This window comes from Bidens hawaiensis, unplaced genomic scaffold, assembly GCF_021521415.1.
Source record: "Bidens hawaiensis isolate Kalapana, Puna unplaced genomic scaffold, B.hawaiensis_p1.1 tig00003540_1, whole genome shotgun sequence".
NCBI classification, from domain to species: Eukaryota; Viridiplantae; Streptophyta; class Magnoliopsida; order Asterales; family Asteraceae; genus Bidens; species Bidens hawaiensis.
The window spans coordinates 766,493-793,679 of NW_027491200.1; the positions used below are offsets into that span (position 1 = coordinate 766,493).

Here is a 27,187-nt window from a genome sequence, read left to right on the forward strand (position 1 = left end):
TGTGTGTGTGTGTGTGTGGTGTGTTTTGGTACCATAACAGCCATAACAAAAGCTGACCAAGTTCACGTCTATTTACTGCCTCAACGGTTGGAAACGATAACGCTTTGGTCTTACCCACTGCTCGGGTTATACCCACCGATGTGTTCTATATATTTTACTTTTTTATATATTAATTTGACGAATTTAATTTTTAGATTTTAATGCTCGATTTTACCTTGTTTATACGGTAACCGATATTGACTAAATTCGATTCAACTCGCTATCGTAACACTCGGGCTTTACCAATTCCCGGGTTTTACCGACCGAATAAATATGTTATTTTTTTAATACGCTATACGAGTATCGTTACTTTTTTTGTGTGAGTTTTATTTTAAGTATGTTAATTTGACAAATTTAATTTTTAGGTTTAGCTCCGGTAGCATAATGTTTATGTAAGATGTTTGTATTAGTAGGTGGTTTGCGTTTAGTTGATTTTAGAAACTAATTATGGGTTGGAGACTGGATTCACCAACATTATAATATTTATTTACATTTTAAATCTAGACACATGGTTTGTTTTAATATTCGAAAGAATTTGAATAAAAAATACATATTACAATTTATTAGAGATAAAAATTAAATTATATATGAGATGAAATATTGAAAAAAAAAATCATGTTAAATATTTTATTATATTGAATTCACTTGCTTAAAGCAACATTGTGAATTCGCTCCTCACCACAACGAATCACCTAGTTTTATAATAAGTTACACAAATCATCTGCAAGTGTTTGTAGTTTTTCAAAACTACCTACTAATATAAAAATCCATTGAGAAAATACCAAAAAAAATACGAGTAGTATTTACATATATTGAAGATATATGGATGCATATATGTGAGTGTTTTATGTGGCATCATTGCAGCTTTCATCTACTGGTGACTATCATGATGAGATCGACTTTGAGTTCTTAGGAAACACGTCAGGAGAACCTTACACCATACACACAAACATATTTATCCAAGGCAAAGCAGAAAGAGAGCAACAATTTAGGTTTTGGTTTGACCCCACATCAGATTTCCATAACTACACCATTCATTGGAACCCTGACTTAGTTGTGTAAGTTAATTACGAATACCATCATAACTTACTTTCTACTTAATGAATAACCTTGGTGTGACGCCTTAAGCAATCACACATCACTAATCACTTTGTTTTTCATCCACAAAACAAGACTCGGCTATAAGGTATGGCCCGTCTCAAACATCACATACGGTTAAACATGCACAGGTGGGGGCAATCTTAGGATGTGTGACTTCTTAAAAGTTCCCAACCGGATAACCAAAACAAATATTTGAGCTCCTTATGAGCTAAACAGACAATATTAGTTTGTATAAAAGCTCAAATGTCACATGTAACTAAACTTTTTTTCATATGACAAAATGCAGGTGGTATGTTGACAGCATACCAATTAGAATCTACAAAAACTACAAAAACGAAGGAATCGGATTCCCGGACCAACAAGAAATGCATGCCTACTCTAGTTTGTGGAATGGTGATAATTGGGCCACAATAGCCGGCGAAGTGAAAATTGACTGGTCCTATGCACCTTTCAAGGCCAGTTTACGTAATTTCAAAGCTAGAGCTTGTGAGTGGAAAGGACCAATTAGTATCAGGCAGTGTGCCAAACCTAACCAAGCTAGCTGGCGGACCTCGTTCGTCTACAAGCAATTGAGCTTAGACGAGCGTGATCAACTGAAATGGGTTAGAGATAACTACATGGTCTATAATTATTGCACAGACTACTGGCGTTTCAACTCACAGATGGCTCCAGAATGCTCCAAGCCACAATACTAAACATAAGATAATCCTATTTTTAGATGTTTTTTTGTATTTGTATTTGTATTTGTTTAATTCCATTGTCTCAAACCTTGTTAAATAGGCCCATCTAGTTGCTATAGTACATTCTTGTAGACGTGCACAAAAAAACCGGTTCCGGAACCTAACTGGTGGAACCGAACCGGAACCGGTTCCAGTTCCAACCCGGTTGGTACAATACCCGGTTTGGGTATTTTTGTACCCGAAAATCGTACCCGGTTCTCCTATTTGTATGTCAGTATCAGTTCCAACCCGGTTCCTACCCGGTTCTTAATTGGAACCGGTTCGGTTCGTACCTGGAAAAACCGGTTCCGACGGGTTTTTTTTGAAGGGTCAAACAAAAGTCAAACTAGCCGTTGGAACCGGTTCCAACGGTAATATAGCCGTTGGAACCGGTTTTTTAGACACCAATTAGCCGTTGGAACCGGTTCCAACGGTAATATAGCCGTTGAAACCGGTTTTTGAGACAATAGATCCGTTGGAACCGGTTCCAACGGTAATATTGCCGTTGGAACCGGTTTTTGATGCCCAAACCTATATATAACTTGTTTCCGCCACTTGTTTTATCACCAAACTCAAAAACAAACTAAAATACTACTCCTTTAGCAAACCCGTTCCTTTACCCGACCATCCAACTAAATACTATTATGGCACCCATCAAAAAAACTAACAAGCTAAGAAGAGTGCTTTTGTTGCCCCCGTTCCTGTTACGGAGGACCCAAGGGTTGTTACGGTAGTCAACCATAACCGCAACCAAGACATATGGAAGAATTGGGATTTGATTGTGGATGACGAAGGTTATCAAAATGCTCGTTGCAAACTATGTGGTTCATATTAAAGCACGATTCCAATTCTACTTTGAGAAAGCACATCGAGAAGCCATATTGCAAGGCGTTGAAAGGGATTGGCACGACCGATCAAATTGACTTGGGTAAAGATGGTACACTATTTCGTTACAACACGACTCAAGTTCAAGATAGAATGGCAAAGTTCGTTATTCAACGAGGTTTGCCGTTTAACCACTTTGATGACCCGGAGTTGACGTCGTTTATTCGCGAAACTCTACAACCGAGATACACACATGTAAGTCGTACTACCTTAAGACGTCATTGTATCAGGTTGTGGAAGTGTGCTAAAAAAGAGTTAATCGAGTCTTTTCATTCTTTAGAAGCCATGGTTAGTTTAACTACCGATGTTTGGTCGGCACCACACAGGTTGCCCGAATCATACATATGTGTCACCGCTCATTGGGTTGATCCGGTGACATGGCAATTGATGAAACGCACCATCGCTTTTGAAAACTTCCCGTTCCCACATACCGCCGAAAAATTGTTTGAATTACTTGATAAAGTTATAACGACTTACAACTTGAGAAATAAAATATTTTCGATTTCGTTTGACAACGCTTCAAACAATACTAAGGCGGCTGAAAAATTTATCATTAAATATTCACCACCTTGTTTCGGAGATTTTTTTCATGTCCGATGTGTTGCACGTATCATCAACTTGGTTGTTCAAATAGGTCTTGACAATGAAAACATTTGTGATGATTTAAAATACTTTAGACTTATGTTACAAGATGTCTTCAAAAGTGGTAAAAGAAGACATCTTGAATATAAGAACTATTGCAAGTCGGTTGAAAGAAAGTATTTGGGGCCGAATTGGGACGTTCCAACCCGTTGGAACTCAACTTGTCATATGTTAAAGTGTGCTTTTGCCCAACGCCAAACTTTACAAGCTTTTCATAACAATCTTGTTGAAGAACGCGAGGCCGATATGTTTCCGGAAAGTGTTTGGGTCCAAGTCGGTTATTTGTTGGAGTACCTTGACGTGTTCAAAAAGTCAACAACAAAATTATCGGGAGTCTATTACCCTACTAGTTGTTGGGTTTTGCAAGAATTGTACTATATGTCTTGTGTTTTTAAAAGCTTTGCGGAGAAGAACAAACTCTTCGAAAATATTGTTGCGGTGATGAAAGAAAAGTTCATAAAATATTTTGATAACATACCGCCGGTCTTTACTTGTGCCGCCGCATTAAACCCCTATTGGAATGTTAATGGGGTTGAAACAACGATTGAGGAAATATTCGACAACTTAGGTATGCACGAGATTGACCCGAAGTTGTCGACGGAAGCTAAGGACAAGTTCAACAAAAACCTTCAAGACCTTTATGACCATTATTTTCAAATGTATGGTCCAAGCACGAGATCGTCTTTTGTGAAAAAAACAACAACTAGTAGGCCGTGCAATGACCCACTTATAAACTTGATGAATGGGATTCGTGAATCGGCATCTAAGAGGCAAAGAGGAAACACACCAAGTAGCGAACTTGGTCGATATAGTGGAGCAAACTATGTTGAGGGCGCAACGGTCGACGAAATTCGCAATATTGATTTGTTGGCTTGGTGGAAAGGTAAACAAAACGAATTTCCCATTCTATCTGCCATGGCTCGTGATTTGCTTGCCGTACAAGCCTCAACGGTTGCTTCCGAATCGGTTTTTTCTCTTAGTGGGAGGGTGTTATCTATGCGAAGAACAAAACTAACTCCCGAGTCTCTAGAGGTTTGCATTTACCTAAAGGACCATTTGGATGCGGTGGATCGAGTACAACACAAGGCGAACTTTGAAGACGAAATACCAATAGAGCGTCATATTCATGATGAGGAGGCGGAGGACGGGGTTTCTTCCGATAACGAAGACGAGGGTGAAGACGAGAATGAAGACGAAGAAGAGTTGTAATTATTTGTTTTGGTAAAATTATTTGTAACTTGTTCAACTAATATTTAGTTTTGATTTGTTTTATTATAATTACTTTTGTTACTCATGATTAATTTTTGTTACTTTTTTAATAATGACGAACATTTTATTTATTTAAAAAATAACTATTACAAACATTATTAAAACATAAACGATACTAAACATAACAACTAAAACATAAAAAACAAAGTCCGTCGTTTTAATCCGGGAATACTTATTTTTGGGTTGTAGAGCCGGACGACTCTCCCACTTCCGTTTTTTTAGCTTCCAACCTTCTTTTCTCTCGACAATACTTATTCGTATGTTTTCGTAATGTCGAGTTGGACCCTGCTTTAAGAAACTTCGAGCAATATTTGCAACGTGCCAACTCATGTGAGTCGGTCATGAGACACAAATCGTAATGAACCCAAACATCGGGGCATCTTGTTGTTTCGATCACCATAACAACGTCATCATTAGTTGTCATTTGTTGTCGGTTTAAGGTTAATTGTGGTTTGGAGTGTGTTTTATAGTTTTGGAATTGGTTTAACAAGTACACAAACAAACCTTGCTATTTAGAGTAAAAAAAATAACCTATTTATAGTTAAAAAACCGGTTCCAACGGTCAAAAACGGCTATATAGCCGTTGGAACCGGTTCCTAACGGCTATGATATTTAAATTTCAAAAAAAACCGAAAACCGGTTCCGGTTCATACCCTACCCGGTTCTTAAAAGTTAGCATATCTGGGCATCGGTTCGGGTCGGGAACCGAACCGGTTCTTGATTGGAACCGGTTCCATTTTACAACCCGGTGTGAAAAAACCGGTTTCGAACCGGTTCGGGTTTTCCAGTTGAATCCGATTTGTGCACGTCTACATTCTTGTATAAGATCCTGAGATTGATAAATTTACAGTGTCCATTAATCCATTACAAAACTTTATATACTACAATCCTTTGATCATATATGAGATAGACTTGTAGACATTAAAATTGGCCTCTAATATTGAGAAACTTTATACGAAGAAAAAACTTAATATACTATGATCCTTTGTTGTGTATATACTAAAAATGAACAAATGAATCGTCAGCCTTTCAAAATGAATATTGACTTTCAAAATTCTGAAAATAAACATATACTTTTAGTGCGAAAATGTCCTCCACGTGGAGATCTATGTGTGAAAACACCCTCCACGTGGACGCTCTAGAGACTCGACAAGTCCAAATCTAGTGCATTTTGTTTTATAATAAATTATACATTGCAACTTTTGTTGGTCTTTTTCTTAAAAGATATAAAAATTGTATTTAATTCTTTATTTTAAGAAAATAATGGTAAAACACGTTCTTTATGTTTGCACGGTTTTTCAATGGACGTCCTTTAGCGAAAACAAAGTCAGAAAACATCCTTTATGATTGAAAACCTTATCACGTTTTGTCCTTTAGTCCTAACCTAGTTAAATTTTCTTGTTAAAATTAGTATTTTACTCTTGGAGGGACTATTTATGTAAATAGATTAAACTTTGAGGGAACATATTAGATATTTTTTTGCTATCTCTGCAATCTGGATCCACTCTATCTCTCCCTCTTTACACCACTACCACCACCATCTCCGGACACCATATTGTCTGACGACCACCGCCACCATATTATCTGACGGCACCATATTGTCCGTCGTTGAGTGGTTTAAAGAGGGAGAGATAGAGTGGATCCAGATTGCAGAGATAGAGAGAAAAAAATATCTAATATGTTCCCTCAAAGTTTAATCTATTTACATAAATAGTCCCTCCAAGAGTAAAATACTAATTTTAACAAGAAAATTTAACTAAATTAGGACCAAAGGAAAAAACGTGATAAGGTTTTCAATCATAAAGGATGTTTTCTGACATTGTTTTCGCTAAAGGACGTCCATTGAAAAACCGTGCAAACATAAAGGACGTGATTTACCATTTTATCTTATTTTAATTTCTAATAATTGTTCTAAAATATATTATAGCAAAGATTTATGATTCTACTCAATGTTTTCCACATCTTGTGTTACTCCTTAATATCCTGTTTCTAAAAGTACAAATTGGAAAGAGTTATTCAAACATTTCTCCCTAATTACACTAAATACGCCAACAATCACCACTCACAAACACATAAACGTGTAATAAATGAGTAACTTCTTCTCTTGAAGAGTATTCGATGGTGGATCCATCATAAGGGATATAGGTTGGGAACAAAGATCACTCAGCAGTGAAAGAAATATTGCATTAGTTTCTACAACTTCAAAGTCAGTAAAACTTTACCATTTAAAAGTCTTCAGACACACTCAAATCATCTTTTTTCTTGACAAAGGAGATTTGGATTTACGTTTAAGGAAATCAAATATTTATAAATAAAAATAAGAAACTAAAAACCATTAAAAGACATTTACGTTTACACAAGATGCCAATACCCCAAGTTGATCTGTATATACTTGAAGAACCTGCAAATGAGGGAAGCAGCGATCCTTAACCATTCGATATGACCTTGACCTTTACACATATAAATATCATATGTATATAGCTAACCATTTAATTTACATTCATAGCATGCTTGCTCCTTCATCAAGGCACAAAAGCTTGCTTCTCAAGAATCCACAATACACACTTTGTTTAAACATCAAATTCTTTGAAAACCCATCATTCCTCGTCCCCAACGTTTGAGCTTGATGCATCACAACCATCTTGACTCTTATTAAGCTATCGGAAAACACATAAGAGCCATATCTAGTCAGCAAAAATACAAAGTAGCGCACAGTGTGGTGGGAGAAACTAGGATGTAGATTGGTAGTGTTTCATACATAAGGCAAGATATTTATGTAGTAGTATTAACACGTCTCTATCAGCACACGCTCAATATTTTAGATATAATTAACCTTTATAAATAACCACTATGTACAACTAAAAAGCTATATCACAAGTTAAAGAAAAATAAAAAATGTCTACACCATCTATAAATACAAAGAACCGATGACTTTTTAAAACTACAAATGTTAGGTCATGGTCACAACGGGTAAATTATCATCTAAACACGTAACTTTTATAAAATAACTAGTCTCTCAAATGATTACAAAAACTGGTGCTACTTTCAACAATAATCTAATTCCGTGACAAGTTTTGTACATTACAAATACACTTGGATAGACCGATTTTCTTTCAAGATTTTATTCATTGATTTTTATTTTTATATTTTTGACCCATTAGAGATAAAGCATAACCCGAGTTATTAGTCCATTCATAAGTAAATTGTCCAGCTGTAGAAGAATGAGTCATGTGAATTACCGAGTGTATATCACTTGGCAGAAGAAATGCGGCGCAAAGAGGAAATCCAACTGCTAGAAGGAGCTGTAGTAGTGTCTGCTGCATGATTAGGGTTGGTAGAATCCGATGGCAAAGCGGGTTTTGTGGGGTGTCTTTTTGGGGAAGCAGATGAAGTAGGTGGTATTCGTGGATGAATGAAAGTCTGCAATAACATCATCATACATTCGTCATTCGAACTCCATATATACAAAAGATAAAAAGCTGACAACACACCCACACACCCACACATATATATATATATATATATATATATATATATATATATATATATATATATATATATATATATATGTGTGTGTGTATACGTATGCGTATACGTATACGTCTATGTGTATGTATATGTATACATATAGCATTGGATTAGATAGAAAGTGTATTTTGCGTATAGGTGGCCTGTGTCACTCCTCAAAATTAGGATTAAAGGGCATTTTGGTCCAAAAAAACAAACTCTCAAATACAGCTCAATAATACGACCAAAAATACAGCACAGCATACGACACAAAACATCAAAATACAGGACAGTTTTTGTGTCTCTTTTTTTTAAAACAAATTGTCTTTTTTATATAGTACTCAAATTAAAGAAAAAAATGCTCTATTTTATGGTAAAATTTTTTCAAAAAAGATAAAGACGTATAATAATTTATGAACATTTTAAAAAAAGTGTGGGAGCTTGAAAAAGGTCAACAAAAGCGACTATATCAAAAATCCCCTTCCATCCCTCTTTTCTCCTATACTTTGATCTCAGTCATTGATCAGAAAAATAGAAGGATGAGATGTCTTCTTAGCCTACTTAGGCCAAATCAATTTTTATAGGAATCCAACCCCCCCCCCCCCCCCCCCCCCAACAACAACAAAACACACGCACACTCTTTAATATATATATAAAAACACTTTCTTTTTGTAAAAGAGAACTCACATTTCTTTCAGGAGGATTTTCGGGCGTCATTCTGTTAACTGGTGATTTCAGTTGCATCCGGACTCCTGGACTGGCAGTGTTGTTTGATCTCATACGGTCTGTTAATTCAGCTGAATAAGTAGCATTGTTGCTTCCTGCCATTAAAACAAAAGTTAGTTGCTTGTTTTACAAGCTTCTTCAGTATGTAAAGAACAATCTAGAACCATCCCCAATACATGCAAGAAGCTTCTAGAATATCCCTAACCTTGATGTCTTTCCATATCCCTTCGTATGGCCCCACTGCTACTTTCTCCATGAACTGGCTGCAAAACATGAATATGTTGTTGATTAGAGGAAATGATGAAAATAAATATAATGAGTGAAGACCTAATTTCAAGAACACTAACCAATACATGTGCCTGACTTTTATTCTTTTGTGACTGTTGATACTTCAAGATAGTCCAATCAAAGACGTAATCAAATTCAAAGCCTGCATCACAAAATATAATATCACTATATCAGTGCCACTTAAATTTCAAATAATAAGAAATCATATATTATGAAACATAAACCAGACACATGAAATACCTTCACGAATGAACAATTCTCGGAATAGACGTTTCAGGAATCCATAATCAGGCCGCTGGTCAAAAGTCAACGAGTGACAATAATGGAAATATGACGCGAATTCTACAGGATGAGACTTGCATAAAACCTTCAAGAATTAATATCGTAGTCAGAATACAAAGGGATAAATGAAGATTTATAGTTTTAAACTTAACAAGATAAATGCATCACATGCATGCACCTCAATCGGAGTTGATAACTTCTCACATATTTTGTCATACTTCTGTTTTTTTGTGGCAGCTTTTAGACCCTGCCATGGAAGACTAGACAAAAAGATTATGTCAATATATGCATGAGTTGCACATTAGAAGATATATAGATAAGAAGCACAAAACCAAGATGAAAAAAGTAAATCATTACAAAGATGTAACATATCACAGCAAAACATATTACCTTCCTCTCAAGAAATACAGAAGTACATATCCAAGAGACTCTAAATCGTCACGTCGACTTTACTCTGCAAAAGAGAGCAATAAAAAGTAAATTTATATTTTTATTGTTTCAAACTTCAGTGAAAGCTATTCTTACCAATCCCTAGATGAGTATTGCAGCTTGCATAACGTGCTGTTCCAGTTAGATTTTTGTTCTCCCTACAAAATAGTTCAGATTTGAAATGAAAAGAAACCGGAAACGTTATAAAAAAAGGATTAACGTGAGAAAGAAAATACCCAATCTATATCATTCTATATGTAAACATTCAGGTAATGTAGTCAGGACTTGGCAAGTATACCTGTATGTAATATGTCGGTGGGTTGTTGCGTCACGATATCTTTTAGCAAGCCCAAAATCAATAATATAAACCTGGTAGATATAACAGAAGTCAAGAAGCATGGTGGATTTGGAAAAACAAACTTTGAAATGAGTATACGCATGGTTTGTGGTCATTATTATCACCTGATTTGCTTTCCGGCCAAGACCCATGAGAAAATTATCAGGCTTGATGTCACGATGCAAAAAGCCTTTGGAATGAACATACTCAATTCTCGTAATCTACAAAAACAAGAAAAATATTGTTGGAATCTAATGATAGGTATGTTTTTGCAGGAAATCAAAGAGCAAAGAAAGTATATATAGAAGGTTCATATATATATGTTACCATTTTCTTTTTTTTTTTTTTTTTTTTTTTTTTATCAGCCATTTGATCAGCCAACATTAAGACTGTTTTTAATTGAAATTTTCTGGCACAGTAGGCAAACAAGTCCTCGAGACTTGGGCCAAGCAAATCGAGGACTAGAATATTATCGTGTCCATCTACACCTGACCATTTTGTAGTAGGTATACCACCTACAATATGATTCAAAAATAATCAGAGGAAGATAATTAGGTAAATCTGTTATGGGTATGAAATGAAGCAGACTTACTTCCTCCGTGAAGAATAGTATTGAAGAAACACTAACCGGACCCCGGGCAGATTACTGGTAACCTGGGGGTTAGATAGATGTTTCCCACGAGGGGTTAGACCCTTTGAAGATGGTTCTTCTGATAACCTGCAAAACAGACACCGTGAGCTCGTCACTGAGAAGGGGGGGGTTCCTCCTTGTGACCACCCTCCGGCGTGAGAATCAGACTAGATTGCTCTTTAAATATAAAAGTATATTAAGAGATTGCTAGAGCAGATATCAGGTATAATATGATGATAATGTGATAAGATATGATAAGATGAGATGGTCATACCATTTGTGGTATTTATAGCCGAAGGTAGGTTTCCAATGAGGTATGGCCGGCTGCAACAGTGTTCCTGTTCCACCAACAGTAGCCTACGCACGTGCCCTGCTGGTAGTTGGTGGGTAGGTAGCGGCTGACAGCGACCAGGCCTGCTGTATACTATTCCTTTTCCACCAACTGTCAGCTACGCACGTGGTATGACAAGAGTTGGTGAGTAGGCAGCGGCTAATAGTGACATACAGTGTAGGAGCATGCTGCTCGTCATACTGTTGTCTATAAGCTGTCGTATCTTTAGTCAGATCTTTTTCCCATACCTCGTCAGGTACAGTACAGAAGATCTTCCTGTATCGTACGGACTGGCTTATTTGGGCGGGAGTATTCCCCCTCCCGCCCTTGTGCGGGATTGTTCCCGGCTTCGCTCATTCCTTCAGGTGACACTGAACGATTGAGAGCTAAGTGCCTTGTGCGTGTAGCCTTGCTGCGCGGGTGGCCTTCCCTAATGGCTTGTATCCAAGGCTGCGGGGACAGGCGGAGTCCTTCACCATTGGGAGGCATTTCCTGCGGGACCAGCTTGCGTACTGCGCGTAAGGACGTCACGTCTCTGAGCATGGTTGGTCCTGCGGATCCAGTTGGTTTCTGCGCAGACGTCCCTGTTTAAGGTGAGTCTTGCGGGTCCAACTGGGCTCTGCTGGGACCTACCTCTTCAAGTCCCCCCAGTCCAATGTTCTTCTCATGCGTGTTTAATAAAGTGAGGTGAACTTTTGGACTTAAGCAAAGGGTTTTGAAAAGGGTTTTTTAAGGTTTTCCATGGGGATTCTTCCCGCGGAAGTCCTTGTCACTTGCAGAAATTCCCGAGTTTCCTGCTTGGTCTTTGGGTATGATGCGGGTAGGTCTGTAACCTCCTCGCAAGTCAGGAGCGTTGAGTCCCACTTGTGTGGACTCTCCATGAGGTTTTGGTAGTTTTGAACATAGTGATCAATTATGTTAAAACCACCAATTCCATCCTGGAGCTTCAAACAACGTAGTTCTCGACGTTCCTGCTATGCGGGGATGTTATTTCCGTTTCCGCAAGCATTGCCCAGAAGATCCTTCTTGGTTTCAATTCCCAGCGGAGCGCTAGGTATGTGAAGGGTTTTGCCTTAACACTGTACCAGCGCTCGTCTTATGGTTACTTTACTTCCAAGGTATTCCTGGCTTCAATTCCCTGCGGGTGCTAGGTATGTGAAGGGTTTTGCCTTTACACTGTACCTGCACCCGTCTTATAGTTACTTGGTTGTCGAGGAATATTTGGCTTCAATTCCCTGCGGGTGCTAGGTATGTGAAGGGTTTTGCCTTTACACTGTACCCGCATCCGTCTTACGGCTACTTGTTCGCCAAAATTTACTTGGCTTCAATTCCCTGCGGGTGCTAGGTATGTGAAGGGTTTTGCCTTTACACTGTACCCGCATCCGTCTTACGGTTACTTGTTTGCCAAGGTTTTACTTGGCTTCAATTCCCTGCGGGTGCTAGGTACGTGAAGGGTTTTGCCTTTACACTGTACCCGCATCCGTCTTACGGTTACTTGTTTGCCAAGGTAAGGGGTATTTTCCCGCTTACTTTTTAATATTTTCAAAATTTGAATTTTGAAATTCGAAGGGTTGGTGGAAAGATAGGAACAGTCCAAACCTCTGAAACGTCGTGCGACGGTTTCTTCTAACTGTGTCAGGACGTGCAGGAAGTTATGGTGACGTGACAGTACATGGTCATTCCAGACGCTTTTCAGGCGCGTGGGCGCGATTTTCGGGCGCGTGGCCGCGAAATTACTGGCACACGTCCTTTCAACAGCTGTTTCCAGCTTGCTTTTTGCCACGTGTCATAGTTTCATTGCACCTTCGATTTCTCTCTCCTCCGCATTAAATTCACCGCATTAATTGCGATTACTATATAAAGGGGGAGAGGGTTCTTTGTAATCCACACTTTCACCCTTCTCTTCTTCTTCTTAGCGATTTCCGGTAAATACTCCCCTTTTCAGGCAAACATTTTCCCGAAATCGCTTTTTTCTTCAAAATGTCTTCCCATGATGCTGAAGCTGTAGCCGATGATAGGAGTACTGCTGGCGAGTGCCAGTGTGCTCTACCTGTCGATCAGTATCAGTATGTCGTCAGGAAGTTCATGCTTGAGTCTCTTGAGCCTGAGTTTCCTGAACCCCACCAGACTGTGTACGATGCCCCCAGTGGCAAGATCGGGGTATATGCTGCATTCTTTGTTTATGGGAACCTTAGGTTCCCATTGACAAAGTTTGTGTACCGTGTCCTTGAGAGGCACGGTGTGCACCTAACCGAGTTGCATCCAATGGCGATTGCCAAGATCCGGCACTTCGAGTGGGTGTGCCGGATTCTGGGTATTGAGCCCTATGTGGACCGCCTGATGACCTTCTATACTTGGAGGTGCATCCAGGGGTGGTACACCTTGACAACCCGTATTAAGGGTTTGAAGATCTGCGTGACCGAGCGCAGTCTCCGATCGTGGAAGCGGGAGTTCTTCTACGTTTCTGCCCGCGCCATCCCCATTGCCATGAAGTTTAAGAAGGGGCAAGCGCTTCCGAGCCTTCATGCTTCCAGCTACCAGGAGGCGGAATGGTTCGCGAAGATATCCCGGGTCCAATCTCCGGTTTACCGGTTTGCGGAGTCCGGGATGGTGATGCTGGGGATGAGCCGGGTATGGAAGGATGCGTCCCGGTTTCCCATCCTTCTCGAATACGGTTTGAACTCTATTCCTTATGGTATGTCTTGTCTTTTTTGCTGATATGAGTCTGTCTTCTAACTGTTTCTTTTCTTTCAGAGGGGAACGATTTGGAGTCGCTCCTGTACCCGCGGGAAGCTGACGGTCCCGTGCGGGTGGGCACTCGTGCTCTGGACGAGAACGAGTTGCCCATCCTGGAGCAAACGGCGGATCGGTTTGTGGAGGTCTATCCGCTGGGCCACGAGATCCTGAGCCAACGGCGGCCAGGTAAGGCGATACTCTATCCTCAACCCCTCAATGTTGTACCCGCTGCTGGAATTCCTGACATCCTGTCCTCTTCTGAGGAATCCGCAGATGGTCCTCCGCTGGTGCGGAAGAGGAAGGCTGCCGGTGGGAAAGGGAAGGAGAAGGCCTCCACAGCTGATCCGGTGCTCCTATCTGACACCGAGTCAGATAGTGAAGAGGTGGCGGGGGGCCCCGGTGGTGAGAAGACCACTGTTCCGGAGGCTACGACTGTTACCTCCGGAGAACCATTGACGACGACGGTGACCGGCATCAAGAGACCGGCTCCATCGGGCTCGTCCCCGCCCGTCCGTACGTTCAGGCTCAAGAAAACCCGTAAGTACAAACATCCTTGTTTTTGTAGATTTATCATACTTCATAAATTTATTAACACTTATCTTCTTGTGCAGGCGTGGATGTTGACGCATTCCAGGGTGGAGTGCAGAGGAGTACCTCTCCGCCAATGACGGTAGGCTCGGTCAGCCTACCTGAGGCGACGACCCAGGCGCCTGCGCCTGCTTCCGCTGGATCAGTTGCTCAGTCCCTTGAGCCGACTGTTCCAGCCGAGATGACGTCACCGCCGGTGGTAAGTGCGATTTTTACAGCATCTTTCACCGAGCCGGCGGTTACGATTGCTGCGGATTCTGCGGCCGCGACTGCGGCGGCTGCCACCATGCCCCCGCCACCGGCACCGACGGCCGGCCCATCAGGTACGCATGGGAGTACTCGCCAATCTTTGCCACCTTCCCATCTGCCTGACCTTTTGGATGGGTTTCCTTTGGGTTCAGGTGATGGGTTCGGCGGCTATCGGCCTGTTATAGACCCTACAGGTGCGTAGGGTTCCTTTGGCCCTTTTTCGCTTTTATTTTTTATCATCTTTTCCTAACTGCTTTTTTGTTTTTGCAGTGTCGGATTCCAATGAAGTGTATGTTCCGCGATGGAACATACGCCGAGGAACAACCCTTCGTACCCCTGTGGAGTGCGTGAAATGGGCTCGCCACGCTGCTCCCCATGGTGCGTTGGGGGAAGCCATGGCTAGCTACCAGGAGGGTAGGCTAACCAATGAGCTTCGGGTTCTCCAGGCCCGGATGCAGCCACGCGTCGAGCTGCTTTGTCGTGAAAACGACAAGTTAAAAGCAGCTCGCGCCAAAGACGTATCTCAAGCGCGGGCTCTTCGGGAGGAGAACCAAAAGTTGGCCGCAACTGCTGCGGAGAAGGAGAAGGCCTTCAAGGCCCTCGAGGTTGAGGTTCAAGCGCGACTCGAGGCCCGCTCCAAGGCTGCCCAAGCTGTTAACGAACAGCTTCGGCTGGCTAAGGAGACTGCGAGGAACGCAACCGAGAGGGCCACCAAGGCTGAAGCCGTTGCTGAGCCTTTACGCGTGGAGAACGAGGAGCTCAAGGCCAAATTGGAGGCTCTCCAACGTGCTCATGATGCCTTGGCGATGGAGGATGCCAAGAAGCTTCAAGAAATCCTGGACCAGAGGGGCGTGCTTGATCACACCGAGCGGAAGCTTAAGGGCGTTGAAGAGGCTGCTGCAAAGGAAGTGCTACTTGCCAACCTTAACAAAAGCGCAGCCGAACGCGCCTGCACCCAAGCTCAAGCCGCCCTCCAAGAAGCTCTGGTTGCCAAGGAATGGCTTCTTCGAGAGGCGTTGCCTCAGGTATGTTTAGCTTTACGTCTTCACGCTTTCCTTTGTACATAGAAAAGGTGTTTGACACTTGTATATTTTCTTTGTAGGTTGTGCATCGGGTCTTCTCAGAGACTACTTACGATGATGCCATGAGCGCAGCCCTCAACGCTTCTCACGAGGATGGGGAACGGGCCGGCTTCCTGCTTGGTCTAGGGTTCGTTGAGAAAGGCTTCCCGCCTTCCAACTTCCCTTTGTACAATGTTGATACTGAAGCCATATACGACCAAGCAGTAAATCAATACGCCGCCTTCCCGCATCCAGTGGTGGAGAAGGTGAACCAAGTAGCTGCTGCTGATGATGGGCTAGCTATCCTCAAAGCTTTCCTTGAACTGCCACGCTCTACCGATGGGGCTGGTCCAAGTGGAAGTGGCCCTGAAGCCTGATCCTGAAGATCCCTTCCCACTGCTAGGATAGTTTTGTACAGATGTATTTATTTTCTTTTCGTAGGCGGGTAGTTACCCAGCCATTCTTGTAATAATTCGCGTGAAATACAAATCTTTTTGCGTATAAGATTGTTATTTCCTTCTTTGGGTTTCTTGCTTTATAAACATATGACTTGCATACTTAGTTTAAATTAGCAATTTTCCAAGTGTAGAATAAGTTAACCTGTTGAACGTGGTTGATAATATGTGTGAAGTTTTGCTTCCTCTTTCGTGATTGTGCGGGTAGAACCGTCACTTGCACTTAGTAGGATGGCGAAACTTTACCTTTATCTGACCTGCGTGTAGGTTTTCCTCATCTTTTGAGGATAAGTTAACCTTTGAACGTGGTTGATAATAGGTGTGAAGTTTTGCTTCCGTGATTGTGCGGGTAGAACCGTCACTTGCACTTAGTAGGATGGCGAAACTTTACCTTTATCTGACCTGCGTGTAGGTTTTCCTCATCTTTTGAGGATAAGTTAACCTTTGAACGTGGTTGATAATAGGTGTGAAGTTTTGCTTCCTCTTTTGTGATTGTGCGGGTGGAACCGTCACTTGCACTTAGTAGGATGGCGAAACTTTACCTTTATCTGACCTGCGTGTAGGTTTTCCTCATCTTTTGAGGATAAGTTAACCTTTGAACGTGGTTGATAATAGGTGTGAAGTTTTGCTTCCTCTTTCGTGATTGTGCGGGTAGAACCGTCACTTGCACTTAGTAGGATGACGAAACTTTACCTTTATCTGACCTGCGTGTAGGTCTTCCTTATCCTTTGAGGATAAGTTAACCTTTGAACGTGGTTGATAATAGGTGTGAAGTTTTGCTTCCTCTTTCGTGATTGTGCGGGTGGAACCGTCACTTGCACTTAGTAGGATGGCAAAACTTTACCTTTATCTGACCTGCGTGTAGGTTTTCCTCATCTTTTGAGGATAAGTTAACCTTTGAACGTGGTTGATAATAGGTGTGAAGTTTTGCTTCCTCTTTCGTGATTGTGCGGGTAGAACCGTCACTTGCACTTAGTAGGATGGCAAAACTTTACCCTTATCTGACCTGCGTGTAGGTTTTCCTCATCATTTTGAGAATTTTGTTTTGAACCGTTCGACGCGCGGTTGTCAATAGGTTAGTGTTCAGTTTCCTTTCATGATTCATGCGGATAGACCGGCACTTTCATTTAATGGAATAATTGAACTCTTCCCCTTTAACTGACCTGCGTGAAGGTTTTTTCCTGTTATTGGGTTTGTGCGGGTAGGACCGCCTTCCCACGCAACGACTTCACGTAATGTGAATGCCGTCACCAGTGTTGCATAGTTTAACCGTTCGACGCGCGGTTGTTGATAGGTTATTGTTCAGTTTCCTCATTATGATTCGTGCGGATAGACCGGCACTTTCATTTTTGGGTGCTGAACCTTTCCCCTTCAACTGACCTGCGTGAAGGTTTTTTCACATTATTGGGTTTGTGCGGGTAGAACCGCCTTCCCACGCAACGACTTCGCATAATGTGAATATCGTCATATTAGTGCAGAAAAGTAAAATCATCAGCTTCGATGTTCTAAAGAGAATCATTTCCATTAGAAGTGGCTCTTGGCCTTCTTTACAAATTGGAATTGATTTACATGCAAACTGTGTAAATGAGCTCCCTTCCATGTTGTTGGGATGGGAGTGCCATCGAGCCGATACGCACCTGGTTCGGGATCTCGTTCTTTACGCAGCATGTAGTCTCGATATTGAAGCTGGAATTTTTATTCGTGTTTTCCCCAGCTAGGGTTCTACACGCACCCGCCTGCTCAGCCTTTATTGCGCCACGAGGTGCGCGAGCGTCCCATCTCTGACAAATGCTTCAACCATGTCTTTTACGTCTATGCATTCTTCAGTGTTGTGGCCTTTTGTCTTGTGAAAGTCACAGTATTTGCTCCGATCAGCATCGTGACGATGTCGGATTATTGGAGGCTTTGGCCACGGGAGCTCTTCAGTGCCGAATATCTCAGTGACGCTTTTGGTGAGTGGCGTCCATCTGGAGTTTCGGTGCGGCTGTACATTATCCCTTCCGCCCAATCGATGTTGCAAGCCGGATGAGGTGTCAAAGTTTACCCTTGACTGCCAAATGCCTAGCTTCCGCTTTTTATTTAATCGGGCGGTAAAGACATTGTCTTCTCTCGTCTTCCTTGTGTAGAGGTTTGTGCTCTGTGGGAGATCTCTACCCAGTTGCTTCTCCGTTTCCGCATAGCGTTTTGTTGCTGTCATGATGGCATCCCATGTGGATGGCATACCATCTTTACCCGTTAGGGTGCGGATGAGCTCTGGGTCATGCGCGCCCTGGATGAAGGCTGCGCGAATAAGATCTTCGCTGATATTGCCCAAACTTAGCTTCTTTGAGTTGAAGCGAGTGATGAAGTTTGGCAGAGATTCATCTTCTTCCCGTATGCATTTGAGGATTGTCCATTGCTCCTCGGTATACTTCCGTTGCTGGCTGAAGTGTTGGCTAAACTTCTACTGGAAGTCTGCCCAGTCGTAGATGTGGTTGACCGGTAGACGATCAAACCAAGCTCTAGCAGCCCCAACAAGCGTCATTTGGAACATGTAGCACCACGTGGGTTCCGTCCAATTGCTGACGGTTGCCCCCGCTATGAACCTGTTCAAATGGTCGTCTGGATCAGATATACCGTCATATGTGCCTATGTTAGGCATTTGTTTGGCACTCTTTGGGGCGATTGCTTCTGCAATGTCCCTTGCAAACTTGGACATTCCTGCATTTGCAACGTTTGGTCTGAATATTTTGGAGAAGTCTCGTGGACTTCCACCTGTGCTTTTTGGTTTGAAGGCTTGTCCAAAATGCCTTTTCGGTTGGGATTCCATTTCCTTACGCTTCCCTTTTGCCCTATGGCGAGGGTTCGCGTCGGAGTCGGATTCCTCCGAGTCATCCTCCCAGTATTCGAATTCTTCGGCCTGTTGTACGGAACGCAAGCGTTCGTTCAACTCGGCCTGGAATTCCTTTTGTCGTGCCTCCGCCCATGCCTTGACTTCATCGAGAGTTTGGCGGGGGAGTCTTCGTTTCTCAACCTGGGTATCAGTGGATCCCAGTAGGCGATCATTTACTGCACTTGCCCCAGCATGAGTAACTGGGGTAGTGTTTGTAAAATTTACTTCACTTGCCCCGGCTTGGGTAACCGGGGTAGTGTTTGTAAAAACTGTGTTACCGGTATTCCCCCCAGTAGTTGGGGTCGTGGTTACCGGAATTTCTCTAACCATCTTTGTAGAAGTTTGAAAAAACTGGAGAAAAATGTAGTTCTAGCTTTATGCACGGATGGCGCCAATGAAGAAACACTAACCGGACCCCGGGCAGATTACTGGTAACCTGGGGGTTAGATAGATGTTTCCCACGAGGGGTTAGACCCTTTGAAGATGGTTCTTCTGATAACCTGCAAAACAGACACCGTGAGCTCGTCACTGAGAAGGGGGGGGGGTTCCTCCTTGTGACCACCCTCCGGCGTGAGAATCAGACTAGATTGCTCTTTAAATATAAAAGTATATTAAGAGATTGCTAGAGCAGATATCAGGTATAATATGATGATAATGTGATAAGATATGATAAGATGAGATGGTCATACCATTTGTGGTATTTATAGCCGAAGGTAGGTTTCCAAGGAGGTATGGCCGGCTGCAACAGTGTTCCTGTTCCACCAACAGTAGCCTACGCACGTGCCCTGCTGGTAGTTGGTGGGTAGGTAGCGGCTGACAGCGACCAGGCCTGCTGTATACTATTCCTTTTCCACCAACTGTCAGCTACGCACGTGGTATGACAAGAGTTGGTGAGTAGGCAGCGGCTAATAGTGACATACAGTGTAGGAGCATGCTGCTCGTCATACTGTTGTCTATAAGCTGTCGTATCTTTAGTCAGATCTTTTTCCCATACCTCGTCAGGTACAGTACAGAAGATCTTCCTGTATCGTACGGACTGGCTTATTTGGGCGGGAGTATTCCCCCTCCCGCCCTTGTGCGGGATTGTTCCCGGCTTCGCTCATTCCTTCAGGTGACACTGAACGATTGAGAGCTAAGTGCCTTGTGCGTGTAGCCTTGCTGCGCGGGTGGCCTTCCCTAATGGCTTGTATCCAAGGCTGCGGGGACAGGCGGAGTCCTTCACCATTGGGAGGCATTTCCTGCGGGACCAGCTTGCGTACTGCGCGTAAGGACGTCACGTCTCTGAGCATGGTTGGTCCTGCGGATCCAGTTGGTTTCTGCGCAGACGTCCCTGTTTAAGGTGAGTCTTGCGGGTCCAACTGGGCTCTGCTAGGACCTACCTCTTCAAGTATATAACTTAGCTTCATAAAGAAGTTGAGGATGTTTGGTGTTATTGTTTTCCTGCATAAATTGACATGTAATTGGAAGTACAAGGAATGAATTATCGAGTAAAGACATGAGAAAAGGAAGAGAAGAGTTACGATCTTGACGGCAACGATTTCAAAGGTATCAACATGCATGGCTGCATCACAAATTCACAAACACTGATAAAGCAAGGTGAAGAAATGAATAATAATAATAATAATAATAAAAATAAAATACCTAGATGTATTTCTCCGAAGGATCCGCTTCCGATCTTACGGCCAAGTTTGTACTTTCCGCCCACAACCCTATCCATTCCTTTTTCGCCTTCTTTTCAGATCAAATACTACGACTCGTTTACCAGTCGACCACTGCTTCTTCTTCTTCTAATTAATATTAATTAATTTGGGGATAATTATTGGAGAGAAGTTTCTTATTATTATATATATCAAACCAAATCAAATGAAATGAAACAAGTTTTGAATTTACCCGATGGCTAATGCTGACGTATCATTATGTCTTTGTAGTTGCTATCATTTAAAATTAAGAACTCTTTCTTTTTTTTCTGAGTTTTTTAACAAGGGAAGAAGAGAAAATAAGAGAGAACAATAAGGAGGGGAATTGAAGGAAATTGAATTTTTTTTTTTAATTATATATGTTATTGAGGAAATTATAACTATGTTTTTAAGTTAGATGCGAAGACAAGAAAATAATACTTTTATAATTTTACCTTTAAGTTGGATGTTCTTAAGTATGTTCATAATGGGTTATATTGTAATTTATTTTTTATCCTTAGTAATCAGCCCATTTTTACGAGGATAATTTATTGAAAAAAAAAACATCAATTTAATCCTTCCTAACTCCTCATACTCTTTTCCTTTTCATTTAGAAAAAACTCTAGAACACCCATTTTTTAACTATCCTTAATTTTCCTTTTCTTTTTAAATAAATTCAAGAACAAGGTGTTATGAACCCTTAACAACCAAATAATTTTTAAATTTTTTTAGATATTAACATTATTTAAAAGTAGTTTTATCATATCTTATATAAATTTTTTGATTACATATATTAATCACAAATTTACATATATGTAATTTTATGTACTAACAAATTTACATAGGTGTCAAACAAAACATAGATATATATAAAAACTAATTTTGAAAATTGTAATTGTAGATATAGATATAAAAAATGATAAAACTAATCTCAAAAAACATTAACATACAAAACTTTTTATAAAAAACGTTAGTTTCAAGGGTTCCTTCAAGTTTTTAAATAATTTTACAGTTTTGTAATGATACTCATCTTACGATGTATTTATTTATTTATTAGTTTGATCCTCCTGTGTTACGGGGTTTATTCAAGTTTTTATTTTAATCGTTTTGCTATTTTATGATGATTTATTTTATTTTTTAATGTAGTTTAGTTTTAATTTAATACATATATATTCGTTTGCTATTATATTTTTTTAGCGTTTGAGTTTTTTCAATTGAGATGTGTAGGCTTTTTAAATTTTTAACGAACAAACATAAACGGACACGAGCATGTTGATTTTTTTAAATGAACAAACATGAACACAAATATTTGTCTATGAAAAAGGGGGTTTAATGTAGTTGACAATGGTGGGTAGTATCGGAAGTTAACCGGCGATAAAGATGATAGACCAGTAACAGAGAACATGTAAAGGGGATAAATTAAATTAGGGTTTAATGATAGTATTTACCAATAAATGAGATCTTATAACCCATTTGAGGGCTATTAGGGTTTGGTAATTAGACCCATAACCCGTGTAAAATATTCGTTGATGATTAAAGGGTTATTTCACAAATAAATGAGATGTATAACATGTTTAGGAGTTATCCAAGTTTGGTGAGACCGATGACCCGCAAAAATCATTGTTTGATAATGAAAGAGTTTCATAAATATATGAGATGTTATAACTCATTTAAAGACTATCCGGGTTTGGTAAGACCCATACTCGTGAATTCGGGTCAAATGCATGAGAAACATTCATTTAAAAATCAAACAATCTGGTGGCTCTAGAGAATTGAGGAAACAACCAGAGAGCGACACATAGGATTTCATGGTAGACAATTATATAAATAGTTAGATTTATTTTATAAAAACTTTTATTAAATAATAATTATTATTAAACATTTATAGGTTTAAAAAATACATTTATTTTTTTTATATATCCCTCATTTGTGGTCTAGTGGTTGGAGGATCGGGCCCTTCAACGAGGACCCAAGTTCGAATCTCACTTGTGTCATTTTTGTGTGAATATTGGCAATGAATAATTTGAGCTACGCCTTGCGTAAAGGTTGTTAGTTTGAACCCGTAGCCCACCAGGGTTTTCATCCCACAGTGTGTCATGCCAGAGTGTTCTGCTCTTGTGGTGACACAATGATCTCAAGTGACAGTCGGCGATATGGTTTCTTATGGAACGCCCAAGCTAACATAGTCTAGTCATAGTGGGGCAACGAGGCTCTCCAAATTTAGAGAACTCGGTAGCATAAATAAAAGAAAGTTTTCGTTCTAAAAATAATGATGTGTTTTTTTTGCAAGTCCTCTGTTCAAACAATTCACCTAAGTTATCCGCAGCAAATCAACATATAGCTTAATAAAACTTCAATGATCAGATTAGAATAATTTTAAAACTTAGTTATTAGTTACTATTTATAAAGTAACTACATTAGTTATCATAGATCTTGTTTCATTTGGATGGCCCATGGAAACCCACATCAGGCGTATCAATAGATATTTAAACATTTTTGCTTCTAAAAAAGCTATATGTTGATTTGCTCCAAATAACTTAGGTGAACAATTTGAACAAAGAACTTTCAAATCAGAACTACAAAGTTTTTCACTAATTGAAATGATACATGACATATTAGAATTAAGATGTTCTGAAGTTGTCACTAATCAAGGATATTTATACGACAGAGAGGAATGTTTAATATAAACCCTTTACTTTTATCCACTATTGTATTATTACTCACACCAGTTATCCAATTTACATTAGACTTTTTCTTGTAACATTTTGGATATATCCTGTTAGTAATAAAATACCGCTCAGTTGTATGACTAAAACGATATATATCTGAGGTCTCAAATTTCAACAATAAAGTTATCACCAGAAAAAAAAATGTTAAAAGAAAAAAGTCATTCAGTCTTTTTCCTTTTCTTCTTCGTCTCATCTTCTGCACCCCTTCATTACCCGGGGTTGATTTTGATCGGGCAAAAACCAGTTCACTTTTTTTACTTGCTTCAATTATGCTACAGATATGAATTTGGGAAGCGTCAAACTACAAAAACAACATTGCGATACAGACAACTACTAATGGCGAATTTGGTCCGCCGACGGAGACATCATCTCTAAATACTATATTCGCACGACAAAACATATGATTTATAATTGAACTAACTTCGCAAGTTCCTCCCCTCCAATTAGCGGAATTAATGTGGGGCACCGATTCAGCGGTGGAGATGTTAGTATTTCGATTTGCAGGTCATTAATGAAACCTCGTTTGCATCGACCACTAAGAATCATGCACTGAGTGTTAGTGATGGTGTTACTAGATTGTTTGTAGGCTTTATACAAATATATACTATATACTTGAGTACTACTCATTAGAGATTTGTTCCAATTCCTCTTACGATTATCTTCTCTTTTATCGGTGTAATAATTCTTCCACCCTAATTTTTGATTCTCACGTATTATTGATTATTGTCATTCAATTTTATTCGCACTTTATTGTTTGTAATCTGTTCAATTAATGTTTAATGTATTCTATATTTTCCTTCTATTAGAATCTTAAATAATTGTTTTACATGATTGCTTAATCCGATGTCCGTTTAATCTATTTAGGTTGTCTACTAGATCTACATTACTCCTCCGAATTAACAATTTGTTCTACGTCAAATCCCAAGGTTCAATGGACATGTTCATGTTATTGTAATGCTCCATCTTCTCAACAATCAATGGTTGATTTAGTTGCCGATTAGAATTACAAGATTAACTTTGTTTCAACCTTATAAATATCGCATTTAAATATTTTCAGTCTCATAATACTGTCATTATATTCTTTTACCCATTCGATATAATTTAATTACAATACAATATAAAGGTTCTATAATATTATTTTTAAATTTTTGAAAAAAGACCCCCCCCCCCCATTAAAATGTATCGAATCTCATAATGGTTTCTAGCTTTATTAACGAATTCCAATAAAATACCAATTAATGGTTTCAAATTCATATTTGAATTTCAAATGAAGATACTCATTATACCTTTCGAAAAAAAATGAAGATACTCATTATACTTTTCTTTAAACTGTTGTTTAAAAAATAACATTTTGTTGCTTAATTTATGCGTAAAGATGCATAAAAACGTATAACTTTAAAGCCTTTTAATGTTTTCAATTATGCCAAATTGAATTAATAACATATTTAAACCCGATTATTTTTATTATTTGACCAATTCTCAACAAACTTTAAAAGCTTTCGGCCTTTCGATACTCTCCAATCTCAACAAACTTTTTATTTTTATATTTGACCAATTTTTAATTATGTCTAAATGTTAAAATGAATGCCTAAATAAAACCTGTATTTTAACATTTCAAAAATAAAAAAAACTTTTTATTTTTTTAAAGTTGACTAATTAACCAATTTTCGGTTAAATTTTCAAAATTATTTAGTACAATACATCCGTGTTGTGTTTATCTTTTATTAATTCATAAAAGTGAACCTTAGCCTTGGATTTAATGGATCTAACTTCAATATCATTGAATATCTTTAAAGCAAAAGTTAAAATAAAAACTATTTTATAATAACTTGTATATTGATTTATTAGAGTTTTTATATAATTAGTTGTTCATGTTCAAATACAAATCGCGTATATATGTTATAACTTCATTCCAAATTATATTAAGAAATATTATAATTTTAATTTGTAATCATATAATTTAACTGTAATCATGTGTCAAATTCAATTTATAACATATTTAAACCCGATTACTTTTAGTATTTGACTGATATTCAACAAACTTTAAAAGCTTTCGATATTATCCAATCTCAAGAAATTTCCATTTTTTATATTTGACGAATTTATAATTATGTCTAAATATGTCAAATTGTCAAGATTAATGCCCATGATTACAATAACCAATTGTACTATTTTTTTTAAAAAAATTCCAAATACTTTCCATATTATAAAATATTACTAGCTATATGCCCGCGCGATGCAGCGGGGGGCGCACGCAACTCTCTATTGAACGCATAATCAGTGTCGGTACATACGTCACATGATGATAGATAGTGTGCATGTAGCCTAAAATTGGACGCGTAACTCGTGCAAAGACAGTTGCGTGTTATCAAAGATTGAACGCGCGTAACCGGACGGGAATGTATGTTACCGACATCAAAACATGCTTAACCAACACCACACGTGTAATTCATTCCGATTAACGGTGTAGGGCGTTGGGTTGGGCCCTTACCAAGATTAGGTTATGTGCGTTACGTGGTGTTGGACACGTGTTTATAGACTCCAGTACGTGTAAACAACGGTATCTGCGTAAGATGTAAGGAAAATCAAAAGGCAAGCATGAAATATACAGTAATTTGAAATCAGTCATTTTTTTAAACCAACCCGTTTTGGCCCCAAACCCGTTCCGACTCGACAGCCTTCTAACCTAGCCCCTTTCTACTCGAACCTGAACCAAATTAACCATATTTTTGTATCGACTCATTTCGACCCTATGTACTTTTACAAATGACTCAGGCACGCCCGACTCGACATGTTACTCGGTTCTTAATGGTAAGCGCGAAACATGCTAACTTTTTAAACTAAAAAACTATAGCAATATAATACTCATATTAAAGAGGATAAAATGCTCATTTTTATGATGGAATTATTTTGAAAATATATTAACGTGTGAAAAAGTTATGACTGTTAAAAAATCATGGGGTAGTTAGTTTTGAATTAGGGGCATATGTGTAACTATGATTAAATTTTACATAAAAGATAGTGAAGTTGAAGGACCAAAGTTGTATTTGTGAGTAAAAACTTAATTACCCTTAATATTCATATTTTGTATGCATTGTGGGTAGTATATAACGCAATGAGTTTGATACCTCTTAAAATTTAAAAGGTCCCTAACTCATGCTTTATATATAGTATAGATATACCATTATTTCCTTCGAATTATTTGCTTGAAATTAACATTATAATAGTAGTTTTATTTATACACGAAAGTTTAATTTATTCTCATTTCTATTTTTAACTTTTACAAAAATAATGTTATAAATTTATCCTATATAAGCGATATACAAGTTTTTCAATATTTGGTCTAATGGCAATTTAGGTGTTCGGTGTTTCTTCGTGAACTTATCAAGCAAGTTTTAAAAATTTTTAACATGCATTTCAAAATTTTTATCTATCTATCTATATATAACCGCATACATTTGGAGGCCTCACGTCACCCCTTTCTCGTATTTGCTCCATTTGTGAATACTGGCTTCTCATTCGTTCTTTTCCTTAAAATTCGCATGTCATGGGTTATATCCACGGGTCTTGGTACACAGATTAAGAAAACGGATTGAAAACCCTAAATCACCAAAAAACCTTACAGCCCCTACTGC

The 27,187-nt window shown here is 39.3% G+C and overlaps 1 long non-coding RNA gene and 1 pseudogene across 2 annotated transcripts; one reads left to right on the forward strand and one right to left on the reverse strand.

Annotated features, from left to right (window-relative positions):
• Positions 1-861: 861 nt before the first annotated feature.
• On the forward strand, positions 862-1,847 carry LOC143623773 (putative xyloglucan endotransglucosylase/hydrolase protein 26; annotated as a pseudogene). Its single transcript, XR_013151958.1, has 2 exons — positions 862-1,097; positions 1,427-1,847. The product of XR_013151958.1 is annotated as a putative xyloglucan endotransglucosylase/hydrolase protein 26 (transcript).
• An 18,690-nt stretch (positions 1,848-20,537) lies between these two features.
• On the reverse strand, positions 20,538-20,903 carry LOC143623774 (uncharacterized). Its single transcript, XR_013151959.1, has 3 exons — positions 20,789-20,903; positions 20,668-20,708; positions 20,538-20,587 (listed from the first exon to the last, which is right to left on the reverse strand). It is a non-coding gene; the product is annotated as an uncharacterized LOC143623774 (long non-coding RNA).
• Positions 20,904-27,187: the final 6,284 nt, after the last annotated feature.